A 15,354-nucleotide genomic window follows, 5' to 3' on the forward strand; every position below is an offset into this window, starting at 1 on the left:
CTTAGTACACTGTAGGAACTCAAAACTTTTGTTGAAAGAATGTGATGTGATATAGAAAGTAGAAAGATTGAGGAGGTAGTCTTGATTTATGGAGGCATCGAACAGGAATCAGAGCAAAGCAGTTGAAAAAAACTAAGGACTTCTGAAGTTCCATGAGCACTGGGATGTGCAAGACTGGTCAAAACAGTGATGAAACAGTGCATGTGGCAAGATCCAGTAAACTCGCAGAAGCAAGAAGGCAGCAAGCTCAGGGGTCCGGCAAGCATCTGGGAGAAGACTGTAGTGAAAAGATTAGGTTTTAAGATAATATCCTCCCTAGTTAAGAAATCTTTCGGGCCAAACCCATGGCTCACTCGGGAGAGTGCGGTGCTGGGAGCGCTGAGGCCGTGGGTTCGGATCCTATATAGGGATGGCCGGTGAGCTCACTGGCTGAGCGCGGTGAGGGCGACGCCAAGCCAAGGGTTCAGATCCCCTTACCTGTCGCCAAAAAAAAAAAAAAAAAAAACGAAAGAAAGAAATCTTTCTCTCTCTCTCTTTCTTTTTTTAAATAGGAGCCAACCCAAGGATATGGCCACCCAAAGCCCATAGTTTCATTAGGTAAGTGTATGCACTTGATAAGAAAGATATGTTAAAATTGTGAGTAAGTTAGGGCCGAGCCCGTGGCGCACTCGGTAGCGTGCTGCGCTAGGAGCGCGGCGACGCTCCCGCCGCGGGTTCGGATCCTATATAGGAATGACTGGTGCACTCACTGGTTGAGTGCCGGTCACGAAAAAAAAAAAAAAAAAAAAAAAAAAATTGTGAGTAAGTTATAACAAAGCAACTCCTAATCCTCTCACCTGTTTCCTACTAAGCAGCAAGTCAGAAGAAACTAACTAGGTTATAGATGAAGTTAATCCTTCTGTAAATGCTAAATAGAAGTAGAAGGTGCTCACCTGACTTCACAGATGAATTAATTGCAAACATGCCTTTAATTCTAGATAAACTTTAGAGGACCCCTTGGTTTATACAAGAATTCATGAATGGTTGCAATCTTTACCTACCTTCTCTTCTGAGAATTGAGCCACTATTCCTTAGCACCAGCACAGAATAATGCCAAATCTTAGGGGGTCAGCAATTTTATAGATTTGGGACCACCATAAAAATATAAAACAAAATGAATAAGGTCATCCATGTGAAAGATGATCTGCTTTGTATTATGGACACATTTTGGCCCCATCTTGTTTTTGTTTTTTTTCTTTCTCCCATTTCCTGTAACTGGTCTGTTTTGAGTGATGTATTGGGGAGAAGGCCTGTGTCAGATGTATTCAGCTGCCTGTCATGAGTAATTAAAACCAGTTGTGTTATTGCTTTCCTTAGTTCCAGCTGACTCTTTGATGCTTTGGTGTCCATGCCAAAAAACTACCTCTTATAATCATCAGAGGCCAGTGTTTTTACAGAGGTCACTGCAAGCTAATTAAGCAAATATGTGAAAAATAGTTTTAAATTATCTTAATTAGTGGAGTGTGTGTATACAAGTATTTAGAGTGGGGGTTGAGAATAGGCTTTTTAAACAATAACTGACTTGCAGAACTAGTGATTTGGTGTCAGAGAACTATGTGTATACAGCACCTTTGAACATTCATTAAGTTTGCATAATTTGACCTTTTGCTACATGACAGAAACTGTATTAGTTTCTGCAAATAAGCAGATAGAAAATATCTGAGAAGATTGAGCTCAGTAATGGGAAAGACACATATATAAATAAAAATATTTCAGAATAAGAAGGACTAAAAGAGTGGTATGTACAAAGAGTCAAAATAATATACAGGAAAGAGTAATTTACTCAGTCTCTGGGATTAGAGAGAGGCTACACAGATTTATTCATTCAATGCATAGTTTTGAATGCCTGTTAATGCCAGTCACTGCTCTGGGATCTCAGGCTGCATCAAGGAATGAAACCCAAGGTCTCTAGCCTTGAGGAGCCTGTACTCTAGCGGAGAATGAGATGTAATGATTATAAATAAGTAAATTATTTTTTATGTTAGAAAGTGGCAAGTTTTTGGAAAAAGGGAAAAATACAGTAAGGTCAGGGGGATTGGGAATCATGGGGGAAGATTGTAACTTCAAATAGTGGTCAGTAGTAGCTTCATTGAAGAGGTGACATTTGAGCAAAGAGGTGAAGAGGATGATGGCATAAGCTATATGGGTATCTGGGGAAAGAGGGAACAGCCAGTGCAAATGTCGTATGTCTAGAGAGTGCCTGGCCTGTAAGAGACAGCAAGGAGATTAGCACGGCTGCAACAGAGTGGATGAGAGAGAGGGTGTTATAAGATTTGAGGTTCAGGAGTGCGACTGGGACCAGACCATGTAGGGTCTTGTAAGTCATTGAAAGGACTTTTATTTTTATTCTGAGAGAGAAGATGGGGAACTATTGCAGAGTTTGGAGCAGAGAAGTAACATGATATGACTTGTGTTTTTAAAAAGAATCCTCTGGCTGCTGAGTTGAGAAAAGGTAACAACAGCAGGGCAAAGATGGAAGCAAGGAGACCAGTTAGACCGGATCTTAGTAAACTGTGGCTCATGGTCCAAATCTGGTTTGTTGTTTTTTGTAAATAAACTTATATTGGAACACAGCCATGCCCATTAGCATCACAACAACAGAGAGTGGTTGCCATAATGACTGTATGGGCTGCGAAGCAGAAAATATTTACTATATGGCCCTCTACAAAAAACTTTGCTCATCCCTAAGTTAGAATTTTGCAGCAATTCAGGAGAGAGGCGATGGTGGCTCAGATCAGGGTAGTAGCCCTGAAGGTAGTGAGAAGTGTTTGGATGCTGAGGATATATGAAATTAAAGGCAACTGAATTTGCTGAATGATTGAGTGTGAGGAATGTAATAAAAAAACAAGTCAAAGATGAGTTTAAAGTGTATGATCTGAACCACCAGAAGAACATAGTTTCTATTATTTGAGACACAGGAAATTGGTGGTTAAACAATTTTCATGGTGAGAGAAGATCAGGAATTTGAACAGCATAAACTCAACATTTGTGAGTATCAGGAATGACACAAGTGAAAAGGAGCTAATTGATATGCAAGTCTGAATTTCAGGAGAGAAGTCTGAGCTGTCGATGGAAAGTTAGGAGTCATTAGCATAGAGATGTTATTTAAAGTCCTGATTCTGTATGAGATTACCAAAGGAATGAATAAAAACAAAGAGGACAAAGAATGAGCCCCGGAATACTTAAACATTAAGAGTTATTGAGTAATTAAGACAAGATGGGGTCTTGTTTGCAAGTGGAGGGATTGACTTTAAATAGGAGCATGGATAAATCCTCTCTAGAAGCAGGTAGGAAGTTAGGGTTTATGTGTGCAGATTCTGGAGAGAAGACGGTGATGGCGGTGGGATTCTGTGGAAGTCCTTTTGTGTTTGCTTTAATTTTCTCAGTGAAATAGAGAAAAAGATTATTATCTGAGAGTGAAGACTGAGGTGTATTGTGGATTTGAGAAGAGAAGAGAATGAACAAAATGATCATCAAGCATGTGGTAGAGTGAAGGGATTGGAAAAGTATACAATAGTCATCAAGCAGCAAATGAGCTAACTTAAGGTTCACAATCATGTGCATTTGCCTTCAGCTGTTCGTTTGCATAGCTGTAGGCAAAAAAAAAAAAAAAAGGATTTAGGTAGGGTTGTGATTTTTCCAAGTGAGTACATCAGGGACAAGAAATCGATCATGTATACAAAGAAGTGAATATGCTGATTGACCATGGAATTTTAAGCAAGTTAGGAAGAAACAGGGTATTCAGAAGGTTATAGAGAGTGAAAAGGTAGAAATATCAATAGAAATCCCGATGAAGTTGGAATTGGGGCACTAGAGGGAATGAAGAGATGGATGAAGGTTATCATCAGAGAATGGAATGAATTAAATTGAGATTATGGAGGGATTATTGGTGATGAGAAGTTCTAGGATTATGAATATGTAAATGAATGGCTAAGGTCTTGTGGAGGGCCAGATCACTGAAAGAGAGGAGTTTAAGACTGAATCATCTAATGTGTATATTTCAATCTTCCAAGAATTAAGGACACAGAAGTATTGAACAGAGGGAAAGTGAACCAAGAACTAAAAATAGTGGGAAATAAAGGAGTATTACCTGGGGGGTGGTTGGAGACCTCAACAATGAGAGATAGTGGGTAATGTGATTTAATTATATGAGGTTCCACCCAGAGAGTGCCTAAAGAGAAGAAAAAGAGAGAGAATGATTGGAAACAGCAATGAGGATAAATGTGAGACTACTATGCAAATGATTTAAATTTTTACCTGAGACTTCAAGGGTAAGTGGTTGTTCTTGAGGTAGAGAGTCTGGGGAAAGAATATTTCAAGCACAGTGAAATGGTTGGCATTTAATTGCATGGGTAGACATGGAACCTAAGAAATGATAAATACACCAATATGACTGAGGTATCCTCTTGGGGCACGGTGGCTATATATGTAGAGAGGCTGGGACATGGTAAAGCAGGATGGAAGAAAATGAAATTGTTGAAACTTGTAGGTTTAGGAAGATCATGATAGGTCCTGTTAGATAGGTGTTTGCATTTTGCAAATATGGAAACTGAACCTTAGAGAGTTTAAGAAAATAGCCTAAGATCATGTGGCTGGTTAAAGGACCACATGGAGCCCAGGGTTACTTGATATCAAAGTCTGTGCTCTTGAAATAAACACTAGGAATGATGATGATGTCTGGAGAACATGAAAAGGTTACGTTTACAATAATTATTTATTTATATGACTCTGTTCCTAGAAATAATGGCTTCAAATATTTAATTCTATATGAGGAAAACTTTTAAGTATGATATTGCATAGAGCTTCATAAGCTTGATTTAGTAGTTTTCCTGAGTTGTCTGGGTGAGAGGGATGGCTTTCACCTTCACTTTCCTCATTTAATGTCAGAAGATTCTTCAGATTATTTTAAAGAGGAATGACAACTCTGAGGAGGACTGGGCCTGGAGATGGATCCTCAGATAATCGCACTGTCAGCAGACCTCTGGTTTGGAGAGCTAGACCTCTACAGGAAAGGCTAATCTGGAGTGGCCAGGCCTCAGGCCTTCTAGAGGAGGCCCCAGGGCAACACCCAGTACGCAAGAGGTCCAAAAAGACCTGCTGACCCACTGCTGCTCAAATCCTGCGCCTGTCCTTGGTCATTGGCTCTCTCTACTTATCTGATGAGATTTATCATTTCTTCTTTATTAATATAAGTCATTCCTCTGAATCTGCACTAAGGAAATGTTTAATAAACTTTTATCATTTTTTGAGTATTTACACCCACTTAATTTTAGCACATTTCAAAAATTGTGTCAATGTAATTCTCTTTTGTATGTTTGTTTATAGAAAATACTTGTGGTAATTAACCATGCAAGTAACTTGCCTTTTATATTACTGTTTTTTGGATTTATACGCTATATCTCAGGAAACACTACAGAAGAGTTAACTTTCCTTATTTTTGGAGTTTGAAATTTGATAAAAGTGTAAGCCCTTTTTCTGGATAAATACATACATACGCATACACAAATAATTTTATCTGTCAATTCAAGGGAATTTCTATAATACAAATTATTGCACTGTGTACACTATTACCATTTAGATTGAGTTTTTTCCCCAAGCTTATAAAGTTCCCTCATTTTATTAAAAAAATGTATGTTAGAACAGGGACCCTTGTTATCTCGAATCTTAGAGGTGGAGCTGACTTTAGAAAGGTTCCAATCCAACATTAGACTCAGACTTTTAATGTTAAATAATAATAGCAAATATTTGTTGCTATTTACTAAGCACTTCTGTAAATGCTTTAGATGTATTAACTCACTAAGCCCTCATAATATTTATAGGATATAGGTACCATCTTTATTCCCATTTTACACATCAGTAAGCTGAGGCATAAAGGATGTAACTTACCTGAGGTTACACAGCTAGAGTTGAACCTTGGCAGTGTGACTCGCTGAGCAATTCTGCATCATGCTATAGAGTAAACGAACTGTACTGAAGATCTTCTAGAAGAGGTTGCCTCTGCCCCCACCAACCCCCTCCATTCTGGTGCTGTTTCTGGATCACTTCTGGTATTGCCATATTTTACTCTGCACAGCTCTTCACACCTCCACACTCAAACCTTGCAGTATGAAGTTCTAAAAATAAATAATGACCACAATATGTAAAACAGGACAAATTGTGACGGAATGCATCCTTTCTAAACCCTGCTCTTTTGTTTTTATTCTGGGAAGAGTCTCAACTCTACTATACAGAACTCAAGTACCTTTTCTTTGTCTTCTTCAGGAGACTGCTCTCTGCTGGTGCCAAATGAGAGCAGAAATGTCAAGTTGTGAACAAAGGACTCCTTCATGCACCTTTTGGAGTGAGGGATGGCTGCTTGGTAGAGAGAGTGTGGCAATGGCTTCCCTGAGTCATTTTGCTATGCCTGAGAGAGGTGAGAAGTCAGGGACAACTGTTCTCAGAGAGGCAGCATTTCTTTGGCTCAAATTTGTATGGCTCAGGCCCTTCATTCCTTATCACAGGGGTTACATTTCAGTGGTTGCTAATCTCAGGACAGGGTTTTGACAGAGATTAATGAGAAACCCTAATCCTTTCTGGAATGTGGGTAGAGCATGGGGCCACCAAGCCTTGGCTCCGGAAGAAATGATTTAAGAAGGCAGGAAGGCAAATTATCTGAAGTAGAATATTAGACCCTTGGTAAGGAAAGATGAACACTCTTAACACAGGTCCTGGTCAGGTGGTTAGTGTGTAATGCCCAAATCACCCTCATACCTTGCAGGTTCAACCTCATGATGATCAGAAAAAAGGGTAAGACCAGGTGACTCAGTGTACAAGAAGATACATTTAAATTTAAAGTTTCCCTGGGAAATTAGGATGGATTATTTTAAAGCCAGGATATGATGATCACGGCTCCTCCTTCAGAGAAGCGTGTAAGAAAATAAGTGCCGATCTTTGGTGCCCTTCTCCAGACTGGTAATAAGAAGGATTTGATTCATTTGTTCAACTGTTCACTTATCCACGAAGCTGACAAGTGTTTATTAAACCTGATATATGCCAGGCACTGTGCTAGGCACTGAGGACACAGGGAACAAAACAGATTTAAGTACCTTTTGAATTTGGCGAAGGGCAGACATGTAATGAACATGCACACAGATACATGTGTAATTTTAATTGTGGTATATGGCATAAAGCAAATGTACAAGAAAGAAAATAACGTGGGTGAGAATATCTATTTTGAGGATCTGGAAAGGTCTTTCTCCTTGATTAATAAATCTCAGATTCTTTGGGGATTCCACTCAGGTGTGGTGTATGAAATGAGAGCTGTGATGAGATTCTCTGCACAGAGTCCCCATAAAAATCAGGGGATCATGGTGGATTGGAAGGGGAAGAAATTTTCTTCCTGCCTGCACATTCTCCCACTCCATACATAAGCTGATATATATTATTCACAGTTTTATTCCCAGCACCTAGGCACATGGCTAGCAGGTAGTAGATGTTCAAGAAATGTTGGTTGAATAAATGAATACTTTAAAAGCTGACATTCCTCTGCTTCTTTATTTCTGGTTAAGTTGTTTAGGGCAAAGCTAGAAGTAAAGGGGCAGATTAAACTTTGGGAAATGGATTCAGCTCATAAATCCCACACTGGAATATGAACTACAGAACATGTGAACAGCTTGTGGGCAATACCTGAGAAAGGTCCTGAAGTCAAAGACCAGTTGGAAGAGGCAATAGATTCCTGTCAGTAAAGCCTTTCATTTTGGCCTTAGTAACATTCATCTAGGCTTTCAGGCTAGGGTGGCTGAGACGTTCCCTCTCCTCTCTTCAGCACTTTTCAACAAACTTTCAGTCAGAAGATGAACAAGTTCTGGAGATCTGAGGTGCATGGGTGGTGATGGATGTGCTAATTAATTTGATTGTGATAATAATTGCACTACATATACTTCTATCAAATCATCACATGTTACACTTTGAATATACACAATCTTTGTCAAATACATATTTAAAAAAAAGAATGAAAGGAAATGGGAGGAAACCTCTCCAACTCTGGAGAGGCCAATGTAACAGGTAACAGCAGGATAAGGGGGAAAGAGGAGTATCAGGGTTTAAAATAGAGAAAATTGGATAAAATATCTTTTCCCATTTCTGTCCTTAATAGCAAACTTTCTGGGATACAGAGAGTTTATTTCAGTTTAACTTTAGATAACCCCATTGACATGGCCAAGTTTCCACACTAAAGTCAACAGAATAATTTTGTAGGCTCTGAAATAAGAGATGGTGTGGAAGTGGCCACTGCCTGGGGTAGGGCGTCACAATGCATGCCCAATCTTTGATCTAAAAGTGGTTACCTCAGTCAGCTTCAGTGGGCAAAGCTCTCCCCTCTTCCTTCCAACCATATACCACCCTCTGATCACTTGCTTGGAGATACCAGAAGCAGGTTAACTATTTTCTCTCTACCTCTATTTCAACTTTTCTTTAAGTCAGAGTGACATAGTTTCTATCCCATTCCACTGCTCTCCCTCATCTCTAATTTAGGGAGGCTTGAGTAAAGCTAGAGTCTCACAGGACCTAAGCTCTCTGGGCCCTTTCCCCTTTGCTGTTCCCGGAATGACCAAGCAAACCCTTGTCTCTGAGGCTTTGCACTTGCTGTTCGCTCTGCTTGGTATATGTGTGCCTTACTTTTTTGCTTTCTTAGAATCTCTGCTATAAAGCTACTGTACTCAAGAGGCCTTCCCTGATTCTGCCCCTTTCTCCTCACTTGCTGTATTTTTCTCCAAAGCATTTTCAGTATCTGACATTATGTTGGTGACATATCAGGGACATATCTGTTTTATCTCTCCACTCTATAACGTAGACTCTGGAAGGCATTGCCTTTGCTTTTTTATTGGTATATTCCCAGAGTTCAATAGAGTGCTGTCACATAGTAGATGCTCAATAGATACTTACTGAAAGAATAAATAAAATGCAACTATCAAGGTGGTAGGAAACCAAACCAAATCAAACCAAACCAAACCAAACAAAAAAACAAAACCTTACCTGGGAGAACAAAGATATTAGCACTAATACTGAGCACATTTCCTATTTGTTTACTTGCATTTTATTTCCCAGTTTTCAGGGTTCCTTAGGGATTATTTAATTCTCATAGTCCTAAAGCTCAATCAACCTTCCTGCATTTCTACATATACTGCCAGTCTCTAAAAGCCTTCCCTATTTTTACAATTTCAGGAAGGACTGATATAACAATACATCTGGTGACCCACTTAAAATGGGCCACACTTACAGCTATCCTGTGTTAAAGGGGACTGTTTTAAATAGACCACCCTGTATGTTACATTAGATTGTACCTTTCTGCCAATGAGCTTAGAAGTGTGTTTTATAAATAATTTTTAAAAAATGATGCTGGAGAGAAGGGTTCTCTCTCTCTCTCTCTTAATTCACATAGAGAGGTTTGTTGTACAAATCTTCTGCTCATCTGTGCAATGACAAAGCAATTTCAGCCCACAGAAGTGATTGTTTTGGTTCGGAATATGCCTATTATGTTTTGGTGATGCTAAAGAGCAGGTTCCAGTTTGGGGTGAGAACTAGGGCAAACTGGATTCCTTCTAGGTAAGGATAGATCCTCTAAACTTCACTTCCTGGTTCCTATAGGGTTTATATTGAGTCCCTGAAAGAAAACTTAAGTTCAAGAGAGAAAAGGAAATGCAAGCTAATTTACAGCTGTTCCAAGAATGCAGTTGCTGGATATCTCCTGAAAGGGGTTCTGTTGTGCTTTGAAGAATAATATGAAAATTCAAGCTCAGAATAAGCTTCCGTAATTTGAAAATTAAAACTCCACCCTAAACCTTCACTAGCATCTGAAGCCAGCTCCTTTTTGATGTGCAGGAGGGATTTGTTTACTTTGTATGGAAAATCATTTTCTTTTTATTAGCAAGCTCCAGGGTTTCCTGATGATCTGAAGGGCTGCTGCCTCTCTGAGGGCAGTTGTGGGGCATTCTTGGAACAAACAGAGGCCAGAAAGACAGGAAATCTTATTTTGCAACATTTTCTGCTTGGTTTTTAAAGTCAAAGAAGACAAATGGTTCTGATAAGTTCAGCAATACCTTTGAATTTGAATAGCCTCATTGTCCTGAGCTGACCTGGGGAGGTTAAAAACAAAGCAAACCAAAACAAACAAAAAACAAAAACAAAAACTAAAACCAACAAACCACGAACAACTTTTCCCTCTCTCAGCAAGCACGTTTGACCCAGGAGAAGGAAGATGTCCTGCTCCTATTATCATCAAGAAACCAACACCAGAACTTCCTCTCTGCTTACTTATTGGACTCATGGAGGGGTGGGGGTAGGTGGTAGGGGGTTCAGCAGTCTTTAGACACACTTTTAGTTCAGTCTTTTTCTTGATATCACCATGATCACTTTTGCCTTCCTACTACTGTTCAATTGTTCACCTCTAACAAGCAAGCCATCCTGATTTCTCATCTCTCTATAAATCCTACCAAGAGACCTCCTCTAGCAGGTGTGCCTTGAGCATTCCACTCCACACCCATCTTCCCATCTCTCAATTACAGGAGGAAGACTGTCCAGGACTCCAAGTACTGTACTGCTGAAACCCAGGTATTTTTTCCCATCTCTCTACCTCTCCAGTTAAGTCAACTAAAATCTTCCCAGCAAACTTCTGACTTTCCTGAGCTGCAAAATCACCTACAAATTCCATACCCAGAAGCCCCAAACCTTGAATTTCAGTAGACTGTAGGCTCCTTGGTTCAACCATAGCTCTACCAGTTGCTTCCTGGACAGTTCCCTCTGACTTTCAAATGTCCTCTAATGCATACATCTCTTTTCTCTTTATGTTACCATCCATTCACCATAAAATTCATTTTCTGTACGTGTTGCCTAGCCTCCAGCCCTCCTAGTGCCAATGTGGTCCACTTGCTAAGTGATCCAGTCAGTCAACTCTGGCTCATTACAAAATGAATATGCCCTAACTTCACACTTCCATATGGTCTCCATGATATTGTAATTGCATTCCTTGTCTACCGTAGGCAAAGTGAAATACGTGCTATGAAAGTGGGTATGTTTTATGTTGGTTCCCAAGGTAGACTTTCAAAGAAAATGAGTGAGGTCTCTTTTAGGGACTTTTCTACCTATTGGCTCCTTCCTTGAATAAGGCTTACTGATAGTTGATATTTCTCAATCAGATAACATAAAATGACTTGTTCTGGATCTTGTTTTTAGGTCATTAGACCACATAGGTGATGATGTTAAATGGGAACAGTAATAAAACCTCAGCAGTGTACTTGATACTCCTGTGTGCACTATAAAGTTTGAGGAAAATTGAGAAGAGCAGGGGGTTGGGGGGAATGGGTGGAGGTGGTCTTACTGAGGAACACCTTTGGGGCAGAAACTAGTTATTTTACATATGGTCTCTTATTTAAGTGTGACAAGAGACTTTCAATTCAGAATTATTACTGAATCAAACCATCTAGAGTTTATTTTTTAAGTTGCTGCTTTTCTGTACTCGATACGTAGGGCATGAATCTAAGAAGCTGAGAAATATGAGTTCAAATTGTTCCTCTTTTCTGTGAGCAAGCATCTTAATGTCTTAAAGAAGGATCATTAATTTCTCATTTATAAAATATGGGAATGGTAATGCCTACTTAATGGAATTGATGCGACAAGTAAACGAGATATTATAATAAAGATGTAAATTACAGTGACTCTTCTATAATAGGTGCTCAGTAAATGAGAACAGTGGTTATTATTTTGTTTCTAGGGCCATGAAGGAGGTACTCAAGTCAACCTTGTTGGAATTAAAATTTTTTCTTTAAGGTTTGGCAGATAAAAAGTTGTACCATGATTCATAAAGATTCTGAGCACCTAAGAGTAATGGACATATGGGTGCTCACAGAGATAGTAAGGAAAAATGGAAGGAAAAGTCAATAAACACACATGCACAAAATGCACACACACACACACACACACACACACACATACACCACATTCATCAGTCCTTCAGATGGGGTCTTTAACAGTAAAGCAAGGTTCACTTACAGAGCTCCCATGACAAATGAGCATATGGTGAGCATTTGAAAGAGGGAAATACACATCTTTCAAGGAAGCTCCTAAGTTCTTGGGAATTCAGGAAGAATGGTAGAAGGATGTCTAAAAAATGAGAAGAAATTAGAAAACTAAGGAAACTCTCAGTGGTTTATTCTTTGTTAAAATTTGCAGCTTAGAGGTCTACCATTAGACCTCTGAGCTAAGGTGCATTCTTCCACACTACAAACTACAGAAAGCAGATCTCTGCACCCTTTAATCCATGACCACTGCAGATCAAGTTACCTCCTTGAAAGAACTTTTCTTTCTCTGGCCAACTAAATGAATTGAAATTGATGTACTTAATTGTTTTCTAAATTGCAATTTTTCTCCCACAGATGTTTTTTATCAGTGTTGAGCCCAATGGGTTCTGTCCGTCACACAGGGAGATGAAGTCATGTGGTAATAAAAGAGAAGGGGTTGGGGGAGGAAGGGAAATGCCATACAGTATATTGTCTAATTGAAAAATGTGCCACATAAATGCTGAACTTGAAATCTCTCCCTCCCTAAGGTCTGCTCACAACAAACAATGCACACATCTTCTGCACTGGAAAGATTAGACTGCCCCCCTTTCTCCATTATTAATTCAGGCCAATGCAAGAGTTTCCTTCCTTTGCCTTTCTTGGGTGAGGTCACTCTATTGGAATTGTGATGCAAGGTAATAAGATTCCAAAATGAAAGCTTAAATATGGAAGGTAATGGCATCAGGCCTAGAGGGTGGAGGTTAGGGTATTGGTGATGAAGTGTAGCATCAAGCTAAACTCTAGCTTTGTAGAGAGAAGATGAGAACTAGCAACAATATCCACGGATGTGTCTGAGAAATGGTTGCTAATGACAATACACCTGAAATGGAGGGTGGCCTAGTGGGAATATGGCAGTTGGGAAAGTCAGAAAATCTCAGACATGAATACATGCCAGTGAAAGCTGGAAACATAAGTGGTATGGAGCATGAAGGACAGATGGAAGGGAAGGCTGAACGTGTTTCTCATAGTAAGGAGAATGCCACAGATGTAGGATGCATGTCAGCATCTGAGAAAGACAGCAAGAAGGAGAGAGCTGATGCTCACAAACAACCTAGAGAAGTGAAAGAACCCTCCCCTCCAATGCCCCATAATGAAAAGCAGATAAGAACTAGCATTCTTATACACGAATAAGGAACAAGCAAAAAAAGAAAGCAAGCTCATTTATAATAACTACCAAAAGAATAAAATACCTAGGAATAAGTTTGACCAAAGAGGAGAAAGATCTCTACAATGAAAACTACAAAACACTGCTGAAATAAGTGAAAGAAGACACCAAAAAATGGAAAGACATTCTTTGTTCATGGGCTGGAAAAATTAATATTGTTAAAATGTCCATACTACCCAAAGCAATCTACAAATTCAATGCAATCACCATCAAACCAATGACATTCTTCACAGAAATAGAAAAGCAATCCTAACATTCATAAGGAATGACAAAAGACCCCAAATAGCCAAAGCAATCCTGAGCAAAAATTAAATAAAGTGGGAGGCAGTACACTACCTGACTTCAAATTAACTACAAAGCTATAGTAACCCAAACAGTATGGTACCAGCATCAAAACAGACACACAGACCAATGGAACAGAATAGAAAACACAGAAATCAATCCAGGTACTTACAGCCAACTACTCTTCAACAAAGGCATCAAGAACATACACTGGGGAAAGGACAACCTTTTCAGTAAATGATACTGGGAAAACTGGATATCCATGTGTAGAAGAGTGAAACTAGACCCATACCTCTCACTGTATACCAAAATCAACTCAAAATGGATTAAAGGCTTAAGTATAAGACCTGAAACTATGAAACTCCTAGAAGAAAACATAGGGGAAACACTTTCATATGTAGGACCAGGCAAAGACTATGAATAGGACCCCAAAAGAACAAGCAGCAAAAGAAAAAATAAACAAATGGGATTATGTCAAACTAAAAATCTTTTGCACAGCAAAGGAAACAATCAACAGAGTGAAAAGACAACCTACAGAAAAGGAGAAAATATTTGCAAATTACACATCCAACAACAGATTAATATCCAGACTATACAAGGAACTCAAAGAACTTCACAGGAAAAACAACTCCAATTAAAAATTAGGCAAAGTCAGTGATGACCACCAAGCCACTGCAAGAAGTGCCCTGGGCTTCTGAGCTGGGTTTGAGGGGTGAAGCCTTCAGCCACACCCCTCTGACATCTGCACCCAGCCTGGCAACGACCAAGCCACCACTGGAAGCCTCCTGGTCTCCCCTGAAGGAATGAGGGGGGTGCCTAGACCTCCACTCTGCCCCTCCTCCTTCCTCTTTCATCCACCCTGTTTCCTTCCCCTTTCCCCTCTCCTTCTCCCCGCAACTGCTCCACAATATCATAGAATGTAAAATATATATATATTAATAAATAAATAAACTTAAACAAAATTAAAAATGGGCAAAGGAGTTGAATAGACATTTTTCAAAGGAAGACATACAAATGGCCAACAGGTACATGAAAAAATGCTCAATGTCACTCAGCGTCAGGGAAATGCAAATCAAAAGCACATTGAGATCTCATCTTACCCCAGCTAGACTGGCTATTGTCAAAAAGACTGAAAATAACAGATGCTGATGAGGATGTGGAGAAAAGGGAACTCTTCTACACTGTAGGTGGGACTGTAAAATAGTACAACCATTATGGAAAACAGTATGGAGATTTCTCAAATAAGTACAGGTAGATCTTCCATATGATCCAGCAACCCCATTGCTGGGTACATACCTAAAGGAATGGAACTCATCATGTTGAAGGGATACTTGCACTCCCATGTTCATTGCAACTATATTTACCATAGCCAAGACATGGAATTAACCTAAATATCCATCGACAAATGACTGTATAAGGAAAATGTGATATATATATACACAGTAGAGTACTACTCAGCCATAAAAAAGAATGAAATACTACCATTCACAGCAACACGGATGAGCTTGGAGAAAATTACATTAAATGAAATAAGCCAGGCAGAGAAAAAGAAATACTGCTTGTCCTCCCTTATAAGTGGGAGCTAAGAAAGAAAGATAAAAAGGCCGACCACAATAAAATGTCGAACTTACAGAAAGAGAGAATAGGCCTATAGTTACTAGAGGTGAGAAAGGTGGGGGGGAGGGGGTGTTAGGGAATAATTGCATAAGGGACACAAAGAATAATTATGATTTGTAATGATGAGCATGCTAATAATACTGATGTGATCATCACATA

This window comes from Cynocephalus volans, chromosome 8 (genome assembly GCF_027409185.1).
Source record: "Cynocephalus volans isolate mCynVol1 chromosome 8, mCynVol1.pri, whole genome shotgun sequence".
Classification (NCBI taxonomy): domain Eukaryota; kingdom Metazoa; phylum Chordata; class Mammalia; order Dermoptera; family Cynocephalidae; genus Cynocephalus; species Cynocephalus volans.